The sequence below is a fragment of the Echinops telfairi genome, unplaced genomic scaffold (assembly GCF_000313985.2).
Source record: "Echinops telfairi isolate 266 unplaced genomic scaffold, ASM31398v2 ScPeMD7_7468;HRSCAF=8506_0, whole genome shotgun sequence".
Taxonomy (NCBI): domain Eukaryota; kingdom Metazoa; phylum Chordata; class Mammalia; order Afrosoricida; family Tenrecidae; genus Echinops; species Echinops telfairi.
In genome coordinates this window covers 73,888,253-73,901,912 of record NW_022111369.1, presented here as the reverse complement: position 1 = coordinate 73,901,912, position 13,660 = coordinate 73,888,253, and positions in this window count along the sequence as shown.

Below are 13,660 nucleotides of genomic sequence, written 5' to 3'. Positions count from 1 at the left end.
CATTTCTTGTGTCTCTTGACCCTCTTCATTCCCAGTCCCTCTTTCAGGTATCCACGTTGTTCGATGACCTGCGGAACGGGTCAAGTTTCTTCATATAGAGTTCTGTGGATCAGAAAGATTGACTGTACTTAAACTGGCAGGTCTACTAGTCTTGTTGTCATGTTAAAATTTATGTTCTGGCTGCTCCACATGTATATCTTTCTTCTTGGATGAGTAATAATCTTGGGTGTAGAAAACCAAACCAAATCAAGGAAGCACATTTTAGACTTCTGTTTATAATACATCCAACAAACTGCATTGACAAAAACAAGTCATAATAAACCCCAACTTCCCTGGAGCAGGAACGTGTATGTGAACGATCCAGTTACTGGGCAGAGACTGGGAGCATATAACTTCAGGAAAAGGGGGAGAATAATATAGAACTCTTCTTCTATTTTAAAATAAAGGAGATAGAGTTGAGAAGTATAGGGGTCGATTCTATAAAAAACAGAAATTTATAAGTACTACAAATATGTGGTTAGAGGTCTGAGAAAATTTATCCCTAACCCAGTAGTAAAAAGCTACTTTGACATAACTTCAGGAGGTAAATCTTTTACTCAGACTTAAAGATAGTGTTTCTAATGTCCTGCATAAGAAAACTAAAGAACAGAAACTTTGGCTGTCAAAGAATTCAAAGTGAATGATAGATAAGCAGCCAGCCATGAGAAAACGTTTCGTCAACCACGTATGCCTTAAACTAGATAGAATTCCTTTATCCTGAATGCTAGTCATGAAAACTATTGAATAATTTTTACCAATATCTGCAGTCTGATAGTAATCACACATGAAATCAAAATGCATTGATCATTATTGGTGATTGGATTGTAAAAATTAGAAACAAAGAGGAAGAAACAGTAGTTGGAATATATAGTCTTTGTGATAGAAGCAAAGGTAAAAATTGCATGATATAATTTTGCAAGACAAACAACCTTTGTATTTATTGCCAATACAGTGGTTCTCAACCTCCCTAATGTCATGACCCTTTAATACAGTTCCTCATATTGTGATGACCACCTCCAAACCATAAAATTATTTTTGTTGCTACTTCATGACTATAATTTTGCTACTGTTATGAATCTGGTGACCCCTGTGAAAGGGTTGTTCGACCCCCAAAGGGGTCATGACTCACAGGTTGAGAACCGCTGGCCAATACTTTTTTCAGCAGTACAATACACATAGACCTCCCCAGATGGAGTATATAAATCAAATTGACTACACTTGTGGGAAAAGAAGATGGAGAAGCTCAATGTTAGCAGTTAACAACAGGTCAGGGGCTAACTATGCAAAAGACCATTAGTTTTTCATATGTAAGCTAAAGAAAATTAAAACAAGGCCACCACAGTAAAACATGATCTTGAAAATATCATACTTGAATTTCAAGATGCTCTCAAGAGCAGATTAGATCGCTTGAACACTAATGAAAGAAGACTTGATAAGATGTGGGGTGACATAAAGAACATCAAAGATGAAGAAAACAAAAAGTCATAAAAAACAGGAAAGAGATCGAAATGGATGTCAGAAGAGACTTAAATCTGCTCTTAATCATAGAGCATGTAAGGCAAATGGAATAAATCACAATGGAAAAAGAGTTGAACAGAAAATTACAAAGGGATGCTTAAGAAAACAAAGCCAAATTTTATTATAACAAAATGTGCAAAGCCTTAGATTTAGAATACTAAAAAAGGAAGAAAATGCTCAACATATTTCAAACTGAAAGAACTCAAGAAACAAATAATGCCTTGATTTGCAATATTGAAATATTATTTGGATAAGATCCAGATGATGCAGGAAGCATGAAAAGACAGTGGAAAGAATATATAGAGGGTTTGTACCAAATAGAATTAGCTCACAAGCCACCATTTAAAAGGTAGCTCATGAGCAAGAACCAATGGTTCAGAAAAAGTTCAAACAGCACTGAAAACATTAGCCAATATCAAGGTTCCAAGAATTTATGGAATATGAACTGAATTTTTACAACAAGCTGATGAAGCAGTTTTGAAGGCATTTACTTGGCCAACTGATTGGAAGAGATCCATGTTGGTACCCATTACAAAGAAAGGTGACCCAATAGAATGCTCAAATTATAGAACACCATCACATGCAAATAACAATTGCTGAAGATCATTCAACAACAGTTGCAGCATTACATTGACAGGGAGCTGCCACAAGTTCAGTCTAGATTCAGAAAATGGTGTGGAAAAAGGAATATCATTGCGGATGACAGATCAACCTTAGGTGAAAATAGAAAATACCTGAAAGAGGCTTACTTCTGTTTCATTGTCTATGTTAAAGCATTGGGTTGTGCAGATTATCACAAACCATGGATAACCTTGAGAAGAATGGGAATTTGAGAACACTTTATTGTACTCATGGTGATTTTTACATGTGTCAAGAGACAGTTATGCAAACAGAATGAGAGAATATTGAGTGATTTAAAATTGGGAAAGGTGTGTATCGGGGTTGTAGCTTTTAACCATTCTTATTGAACCCATATGCTGAGGAAATAATCAGAGAAGCTGTATTGTGTGAAGAATTTAGCATCAGGATTGGTGAAAAGCTAATTAACAATCTGCAATATATGACAAAACCTTCTTTTCTGAAAGTGAGAAGAATTTGAAACACTTGCTGATGAAGATCAATGTTTGCAGCTTTCAGAAAGGATTATAATTCAATATAAAGGTAAACAAAGTCCCCACAACTGTTCCAATAGGTGACATCATGATAAATTGATAAAACATTGAAGTTGTCAAGAATGTTCCATAATCAGTGTGCATGGAAGCGGTATTCAGGAGATCAAAGGGCACAAATATGTTGGGTAAAACTGCTGCACCAGACCTCTTGAAAGTGTTGCAAAGCAAAAATGCTATTTGGAGGACTAAGGCCCATCTGACCCAAGCCATAGTATTTTCAGTTACCTCATATGCATGTGAAAGTTGCACATTGAATAAGGAAGACTGAAGAAAAATCGATGGATTTGAAGGATGGTGCCAACAAAGAATATTGAAAATAACCAGGATGGCCAAAAGAACAAACATCTGTCTTGGAAGAAGTATAACCAGAATTCTCCTTAGAAGTAAAGATGGTGAAACTTTAGCTCATGAACTTTGGACATGTTATCAGGAGAGAGCTGTCCTTGAGGAAGGCCCTCATTCTTGCTAAAGTGGAGGGTCCAGGAAACAGAATTAGGCTCTAGACAAAATTGATTGATACAGTGACTGTAATGAAGGGCTCGGACGTTACAATTATGAGTGGTGTGGATTGGCCCTTGTTTCCTTCGGTTTTACACAGGCATCTTATGGGTTGGAATGGACTTTACGGCACCTAACAATGACAGCATCCTGAATGCAGCAACGTGTTGCTTCCTGGATTTTGCAGCAGACTGAATTACTGGCTGAAATTTGAAGCAGAAGCAAAAATGACGAGTGGAGCTTGTGCCTGAGACAATTGAAAACTTAAACCAAATTTTAGTGCGGTTCAGTGACAATATTGCTAAAAGTGCTGATCCATCAATAGAAACTTCCAAGATCCAGCTTCCTCTTTCACTAGTAGCTAGATTGCTAAAGTGTCTAAGGGTAGTTGGAATTAATTTAAAAAGATCTTTTTAAAACAGTTTGCTTCTGACTAATTTTATTTTTTATACTCTATCATGGGAGAATGGTGAGAATGTCTTCTTGTAAATATTTAGTCTCAGAAACCCTAGGAAGGGGTACCACTCTGTCCTGTAGTGTCATTGTTCATCTGAATTGATTAGAAGGAATTTTTTTTGATGAATTACATTTTCTCATTTATGTTATCTTGATAAAGGGTACAAGATAATGGGTACATTTGTTTTATTGATTTGCATAGGGAGTTATTATAAATATATTCTCCAATTTTGTTCATTCTTGCTGCTCTTTTAAACTTTTATAATTAGAGGGTCAGTGATAGCATTAAATTCTGAATTTATCTTATAGATAATTTGATTCATATAATTATCTACCCAGTAGTCCTGGTTTGTAAATGACACTCTAAATCAAGGCAAAGAACAATGAGCAAAATATTCAGAATTATTCAATCTTGAAAGATCCATTTATATCTTCAATCAAGATTCTGTGGTGCTGTATATTTAATGTTTACATTTAAATGTATTTAACACTAGAGAAGAAGAATTTAGGTAACATTAATGTTCTTCACTTTATTGCTATTCGTATCCTCAGCATAATCTGAGAGCATGCATAACTTGCATGTTAAGGTTCAATAGAAATAAGCTTGGTAAATATACAGTGCTTGAAATGGAATATATGAGGGACCTTTAAAAGGGAATATACATTTGTCCATGGAATTTCATGGACAAATTCCATTATAAATTCCAGTCTTCTGCATGCATATAAGAATAGATATGTTGATAAAGTTAAATAGTTAAATAGACAGATAGATAGATATTGATATATACAGGCATATCCCTGACATACTGCAGCTATTTGATTTATCACAGTGGTCTAAAACTGAATCTGCAGAGAAATATCATATAATATAATCCCCATTTTTTAGAGGATAACATAAGGAACATAGAATCTAGGACACATTACCAGTATCACACAGTGGCAGTACTAACTTTATAATACAAGGCATATTTATTCACTTTGTATCCATTTCATCAATGAAAACATTTAAGAAGGATATAAAGCCCCACTGGACCAACAATTGAGTGCTCACTCAACTGCTAACTGAATTTCAGATAATTTGAAATCACCTAGTCAGTGGCTTCAAGGGAGAAGGACCTGGTAGTCTGCTTCCAGCGATATTAGCGTCTAGAAAACCCTATGAGACTAGTCAACCTTGTCACATGAGGTGACTCTGACTTGGAATAAACTTGATGACTCCTAAACACAGCAGTAGTTCATTTAATGATAGAATCACTTTATATGACATTTTTTCTCAGTTGTTTTCTATATAACCAAATGAAAATAGTTTCTTCTCAATAGTTTTATTGGCATATGATTCATATATCATACAATTCAAGGTTGTTGTTCTTGTGTGCCATAGAGTCAGCTGTAACGCATATTGACCCCATGCACAACAGAACAAAGCACTGCACAGTAATATGCCATGCTAACAATTGGTTCTAAGCTTGAGCCTATTGATGCAGCCACTGCGTCAATTCACCACATTGAGGGACTTCCTCATTTTTCTGCTCTTCCACTTTACCAAACATGATTTTCTCCTGAAAATATGTCCAAACATGTAAGACAAGATCTTGCCATCCTTGCCTCCAAGGAGCACTCTAGCCATTCTTCTTCCAACACAGCATCGGTTTGTTCTTTGAGAAGTCTGCGGTACTTTCAGTGTGCTTCTCCAGATCCACAATTCAAATGCATGTATTCATCTATGGCCTTTTTCATTCAGCGTCCAACTTTCATATGCATATGGTGCAATGGAGAATACCACGGCTTGGGTGAAGAACATCTATCCCTCAAAGAAACATCTTTGTTCTTCAGTCCTTTCAAGAGGTCCTGTATAGAAGTAAGTCCTTTGATTTCTTGACTGCTGTTTCCGTGAAAATTGATTGTGGATCAAAGTAAGATGAGATCCTTGACAATTTCCACTTTTTTCCCATTTGTCATGATGTTATCTACCGATCCACTTGTGAGGATTTAGGTATTCTTTATATTGAGTTGTAAACAATATTGATGCTACATTCCTTGCTTTTCATCAGCAAGTGCTTTAATTCCTCCTCACTTTCAACAAGCAAAGTTGTGTCATCTGTATATTGTAGGTTGCTAATAAGCCTTCCCCCAATCCTGATACCCACTCTTCTTCATATACTCCAGCTTCTTTGATCATGATTTGCTCCGTATATAGATTGAACAACTATGGAGAGACTATGTAACCCTGACACAAACTTCTGATTTTAAACCATACAGCACTCCCTTATTCTGTTCACACGACTCTCTATTGATCCATGTACAAGTTCCACATGAGCACAATCAAGTGTTCTGGAATTCCCATACTTTTCATTGTTATCCACAATTTATTATGTTCCACATTCTCGAGTATCTTTGCATAGTCAACTAAACACAAGCAAGCATCTATCTGGTATTCACTGCTCTGAGTCAAGATCCATCTGACATCAGCAATGATATCCCTTGTTCCACATCCTCTTCTGAATCTGGCCTGAAATTCTGGAAATTCCTATCAATGTGCTGCTGTAACCATTGCTGCATGATCTCAAGTAAAGTTTTACTTGTGTGTAGTATCAATGATATCATTCTATAGTTTGAACATTTATAATTCTATAGTTCAATTATATAAAGAAGTTATATATTCATAGTTTAATTATGGTAATCATTGCCACAGTCCATTTCAGCATATTTTCTTCTTTCTCATAGTCACTATATTTAGCTCCCCAATTCCTCCCAACCTCCCATGCCTTACCCCTAGGTTATTAATACAGTTACTGTCTTGATATGTTAACCTATGATGATTTTCAGATACAGAAAATCATAAGAAACAACAACAAATCAACAATAACAAAAATAAAATAGTGAAAAACTTCAATTGGAAAAAAGCAGAAAATATTAAAAACGGAGACAATTTTTAAATAAATCTAGCGGGAGGTCAAAATGAGAAGGTGTGACATTTGAACCTGACCACAAGTGCCATATTTGGCTTTGCAGTGCTCTGTCTGATGTCATGGCTATTCATATTTCTGGACTAGGGTCACAGGAGATTCACCAGAGACTGAATCCCCATGGTGACTCTGCAGATGGATTTTGTGCTTCCATTGCCATTCATAGCCTTCTGCAAACTGGGTGTTCAGAATTTAAGTTTTGATACCTTTATACCATCCTCTCCTCCATATTTAGATTTTTATTATTTATTTATGATCCTTGGATCACATAGGATGGTTTACTTCTTCATTGTTTGCTTAATTGATGCCTCACTTAGATGGCTTCTTGTTTAAAGACAAGCTTTTAAGACCCCACATGCTATTCTTTATAATAGCAGGTCATAATCAGATGTCTTCATCACGTTTTGTTATAGCACCCATATCTTCAGTGATTTCTTCATGAAGGCAAGTACGGAGTAGGGTCAATTCATAAGCACTAGGAGAGAGAGCTGGAAGCCTCCCCCTGCCCTGTGCACCCTCCTCGTCTCTACTGATCCTGCTTCTATTTCCCAGGACATGCGCAGTTGTGGGCTTTTTCTATAGGCTTGAAGTCGGAGGGGACCCTGACAATAAAGATATTAGATCTCCTCCAAAAGAACTAATTATTGTTAGATATATTACGGCTTCTTAGAGATGATCAAGCACAAGTCCAATGTAATGTGTTTCTTTGCATGAATGGTTTTAGAAGATATCCCAGATTGTTCACTGTCTCTAAGCTTCTTATGCTTTTGCTCAGTCTTCAACAAAGCACTTCGCCTTTGATTTACTAGAAGGCCCTTGCCTGAAAACTGACTAAGTGCAAGGTGTTGTCCCTTTTGTATGAGGAACTCCACGCAGTAACTGAGACGAAGTCTTGGTGGTTTGGCTTTGCAAAACCAATCATTGGTTGACCAGGAGACCACCGCGTAAATAACTGAGCAACAACAGATGGGATTTTCAGGTTGATAGGAACTTGGAGGGAAAGTGCAACTTTTGTAATGGAGACCCTGTGCTGGAAATTGTTACCCTCCTCACTAAAAGTTATGCCAAGCAGAACGGATCTCAGAGTTGTGCAGAGGTGGGTTGATGGATATGGGCATTTCACTTGAGACATGAAGGTCTCATACGGAGACACCTCTTAGACCTCACCCTCTACATTTCTTCACTTGAATCCTTTTGGGTTACCTGAAAGTTACTGCTACAGGTGTGGTGTTTCCCATGAGCCGAGTGAGTCAACTAAGAGCAGAATGGAAGTGAACCAGGCTGATGAAGAGAACAGAGCAGACCCTGGTCTTTCAAGAGATGTAGAGGCAGGGACTGTTTCCACCTTGACGGATTCACCGGCAGGAAGAACGTATGCTCCAGTGAGATGTTATGGAGCGTTTTCTGATTGAAGGGCTTCCTGGTGGTGAGAGTGACCATTTACTCTTGAGAATTTAAGCATATTACTTGAGAGATAAGGCCCTACACTGGGGCCCCTCCAATTCATTTCTTCATTTATATCTTTTTGGGGCCACATTAAATTTGATATAGGTGTGATGCTTCCTGTGAGTTAGGTGAGTTATTCCAAATCGTATGACGTCAAAAGGAGTCGTGCAACTGGTTGTTCTGAATTGCAAGGAATTATGTGAACCTATGTTCTTGTGTCTGATATCCATTGGCCTAGCCCCTGGAGGCTAGGGATAAGGTAAGTGCTGCACGAGCCACTAGAATCTAAATGTACCAGGGACTAGGAGCTAACACTTCCAATGATGCAGTTGAAGTGTGGAATAGGATATCATGTTTGGTGTTACTGTGGTAGAAACCGCAGCCCTGTACATGTGGTGACTGAGAAAGCTGGAGGCCACTGACAGAGAAGGAGAAAACATCCCCTTATTAAGCCAGCTGGTCTAGGGAGCAACTAGTCCAGCGCTGGGTCCTGAATGAAGGGTAAGCAGGCCTTTCATGCTTTTCTACTTCCGGTTGGTGAGGGTAGGAGGAGCTACCCATGGAAATTTAGAAAAGTGTGGTCAGAGCAACTAAACAATGTTCAGGAAGTACACATGAATGTCTGTCCTGGTTTGTTTGTGGCCCTGGGGCTATTCTGGTTGGGTCCGTGTTTTCCTCTCATCAGAAGTGAATGACCATCAGATTCCTGGATTGCTTGTACAAATGGTGCTGTGAGCAAGATAAAATTGTTGTAGGCTTATAGACACTTTCCTCAGCTAGTCTAAATTTTGTGATACACAAATTATTCAGAAGTATAAATCGCTTTGTATCAAAATTTTAGAATTAAAAAGATGTTAGTTAAAAATACAGTTAGAGAGCAAGAATGAAAGAGAGAGGAGATCACATAGAGAGAAAAAGATAGCTGGTGGACACAGCGTGTGAAAGCTGAATCTCCTTATTTTTTGCTGGAGAGCCAAGGTCCCATAGCAGGACTAATACATCTTTTACCACTTTATCACCAGGAATATATAATGAGCCACCTCTTCGACGGGGACCACCTTCTCAAACCACTTTGATTTCAATATACTGACTATGCTGTAATTTTCCCTTTGTATGCTACATGATCTTTGAACTTCTGAAATTTTTTAGGCCAAGAATTATAAAATAAAAATTCACACTCCTTTTTCCTCTTCCATATTGCTCTGTTTTTGTTAATGTATGTTTAATAGTGCTTTTGAAAGTAAAAAGCCTAGACTCTGTCTTCAAGTTGTATCCCTAAGTTGTTGAAGCTAAAAGTTGAAGTGGCAATTCAAAAGATTTACTTAGAATTGTAATTGAGATCCACCCGAAGCTAATACAACACAATAGAAATGCAATCATTTAATAGCTTTTGATAAATAAAAGAGTATGTTCTTTGTGTGATGTTTTAAATAATACATAAATGAGTACATAGAAATGTAGTCTGAATAGAACAGAATAAGACAAAATAGGGTTTTCAATGGATCCATTGATTGAAAATATATTTGTACTAAAAATAATACCAAGTAAAAATTATACAACAGAGAAAGGTAGGGGAACTTCTACATCTTCACTTGTTTGTGTACAAGTGGCGGGCGTTGGTGGAATAGGAAGATGAAGGCTGGAGTCTCCGTCGTCTACTGCTGCCATGACAGAAATAGCACACGTAGTCAGCTTTACCAAAGACTGGTGTTTCTCAGGGAGGGACCCATGAAGACCAAATCTAGAGTGCTGGCTTAAAAAGAAGGCATTCTCTTTGGCATTGGTGGGTGGTCCTTGTTTCTTCTGAAGCTCTGATTCTGGGCAGCCTTTGACAGTCTTTTAATGTCTTTTCCTTTATCTGTTTCTCTTGCTTGCTTATTTGATATCTTTTATATTTCCAAAGAGGTTTACTCAAGATGCACTCTACACTGACCCTGCCTCATCAGCATAACAAAGAAACCCATTCCAAATACGGAATTATAGTACAGAGACTAAGACACATATTTTAGGGGACACAATTCAATCAAAATATAGAAGGTATTTAGTATTTTTACATGATAGAACTGAAATTGAAGCGTTAGAAATTCCTGCATTTCTTTGGGAAGGGTTGTAGGGATATGAAAGCTCAAACTAAACTAGACTGAAGAATTTGAACTATTTCCAGCTAAAATGTCATATTTTCAGTCTCAAAATCATCTAGCTGCAACAGCATTGGTGATCTGAAAATACATTAAACAATTTTAGATCTGAAAAAATGCCAACTCTGGGCAGTGGAATACAAATTGTCCCTGCTCTGACTGAGAGGTCCAGGAGTCAACACGGATGCTGAATAAGCACAGGCTTGTGAAGGGCTGTCCGAGGAGAAGTGTAATTGCTAAATATAGCATACCGAGGATCAAGGTTTCTGTGTATGTTCAGTGTGAAATAGCTTAGTATTGAAACTATGTGAAACTATGTGAAGTAGCTTAGTATTAAAACATGTACGAGAACTGGGAAGTACGAAATAGAGTGTATGCATTGTCTGCAGAGGGAAGAGAAAATGTAAAAGTGAGAAGACAAGGGTATATATGAGAAATCAAAACCAACAAGTATTGCTGGAGAGTCTTAAAAATGCACTAAAGATTCACAGTCTCAGAAACCTAGAGTAAGTAGTTATGAATCTCTGAATGGGCTTGGTTTTTTACACTTAAAATAAAACATATCAATTACACGCAAACTGAATCCACTGCTAACAGCATATGTTGCTAATGTGTGGTTTTGAGTTGATGTTGACACACAGTGAAAGAGTAGAGCAGGGAAGAGTAGAACTTTCCCAATGAGTTTTCCAAATTGTAACCCTTAGAATTGGAAGACCAAAAGGGAAGAAGGCACGCAGCATGCGTGAAACAGAAAGTACACAAGAAAACATTCAAGCCTCACTTAAGTGTTGAAATATTCTAAGGGAAAATATTGAATGATGCAGGAAGCATCAAAAGAAGATGGAAAGAATATACAGAGTCACTGTGCCAAAAAGCCTAGTTGATGTTCAACCATTTCTAGAGGAAGAGTATGAGCAAGAGCAAATGGTACTGAAGGAAGGAGTTCAAGCGGCACTGCTGCTGTAGGTCTCCCTGGGTCTGGGGAAATCTCTGGAGAAGCACACTACGTTTGGTAGAGGGTCAGTGAAAAAGAAAAAAACCCTCAACAAGATGGTGAGCTCAGGCCCAGGAACAGTGGTGAGTACGGTGCAGACCGGGCAGTGCTTCTTTCTGCTGCGCATATGAGTCGAAGTGACTCAAAGGCACATCATAACAATGACATCGTTTTCTTTGAGAATAAAAAAGGAGTCTGAAGGGGCAAGAGCAGTTCTGCAAGGAGTCTAGATAAGGTTTCTGAACAAAGCCCCTGGCTAATCTTGAATAGCGACCAGCTACATGGCTGCCTTAGGCTGGAAAAAAATCCTCAGCTCAGCTTTCCTGCTCTTGTTCTCACTATTGCTTGTATTTTTAGTTACCCCCGAGTCCGTTCTGAGTCATAAAGGTAGTACAATAGAATGTAACACTACCTGAATGGGGACCTCTTCATAATAATCCCTATGCTTCCTAATAGCCATTGTGCTTATCCATTTCCATCAGCATCTTCCTCTTGTCCACAAACTTCATTTTACCATTCATGATGCCCTTTTACAGGCAATTAGTCCTTCTCCAGTTCATGTCCAGTGTAGGAGACATGAACGTCTCACCATCCTTGCTTGTAATAAGCATGTTATGTGAGAGGGATGAAACAATACTGATTTGTTCATTTTTCTGGCATTCCACGGTATATTTAATATTCTTTACCAACAGCGTAATTCAAAAGCATCAATTCTTCATCCTTCCTTATTCATTGTTCTGTTTTCTTAGCATATATTGTTGCTGTTTTTAGGTGCAATCGAGTTGGTTCCAATTCAGAGACCTTAAGCCCAACAGCATGAGACACTGCCTGATCCTGTACCACCGTCACAATTTGCAGTACCAGTGACATAGCTCCCAATATCACAACAACATACCAGCCACCACAGCATGACAAAGTGACAGACAAATGGTAGTCACGCATATTAAGTGATTAAAAATAACTTGACTTGGATCGGGCACATATTTGTCTTCAAAGTGATATCTTTGTTTTGTTTTATTTACTGTACAATTCAATACTTTAATCATATTAAAAAAAAATTTACAACCATCACCACAATCCACTTTTGAACATTTTCTTGTTTCTTATACTCAGTTATTAGTTCCTCATTCCCCCCAAACCTCACCTGCCATATTCCCAAGAAACTAGTATTCCAGTTACTGTCTCTATAGATTAAACTATCCTGGATTTCATATACAGGAAAACAAACAAAAAGAAAAATCAACAATAACAATGTAAAACAGAGAAAAATCTCAACTGAAAGAAAGCAAAAAATATTAAAATCTAGAACAAATTTGAAATGTATCAAAAGAGAGATCACATGTTTGAGGTTAAATTTTTAACCTAACTGCATCTGCAATAATCTACTTTCCAATGCACCCTGCATGAGAGTAAAGCATTCACATCAGAAGGAATTCACCAGAGGCTTCATCCACATGTTTTCCCCTTGTTTTTAATGAAAGAGGTCTTTTACATCACATTTGCTCATTATAATTTGCTGTTTGATTTTCTGACTACTGCTTCCATGAATGTTAACTGTATATTCACTTTTTTTTTCTTTCTTTTTTTTTTGTGTGTAATGGCTCTGGGCATCCCCCAGTTACCATGGCGACCTGGCAATTGGCACAGTAGTGGCCCACCCTAATGCATTCTCATCGAACACAAAGAGCCCTAGGGACCGGCCCTCAGCCTCAATCTCCTCCTCTCAGAATTGGGGATGAGATCAGTGCCATCACTTTTTCCCAGACTCTAGCATCCCAGGGCTCTCTGGCCTTCCAATAGCAAAGCAGCCTCCTCCCTGGACTCCTGGGACTGTGAGCCCTTCTGCCCCAGCTTCTTGGGAACGCTGAACCAACATTTGTGCTCCACCCTGCTCTGAGCTCTGGCTGTCTGGCTTGTTCTCCCAGGTGACTCGAGCAGGGCATCCATCTCTTGAGGAGGGCCTAGGGGCCTCCCAATGCATGCTCACAGGGGAGGAAAGACCTGGGCTGGCGGAAGAGGGACCTTGTCCCTTGGGTTCAGAAGGGCTAGGACCCATCCCCACCCTCCCATTCCCTACTAAGGAGAGGCGGGAGCTCAAGGAAGTGGAAGGTGGGGGTGGGATCAGGGACTAGGAGACTAAGGCGAGAGAAAGGGGGAAGTAAAGATGAAGGACTGAAAGACAATGAAAGAGAGGGGAGGAGGGAGGGGAGCCTTGGCCCCATGAGATCAGAACAAGTGGTTGCCAGGGTCAAATGGCCCCCAGCGCCTCCCCCTCTACCCCTCCCGCCCTCCTGAACAGGACACAGGTGGGCCCAAGTCCCCCATCCAACTGTTGCCCCCACTCCAGCCCTGGAAGCTGCTTCCTAGCACAGCTGTCTCACCACCTGTCCCTGCCCTGACCCACCTCTGGGAACAAAGGACCCTCAGAGAAGC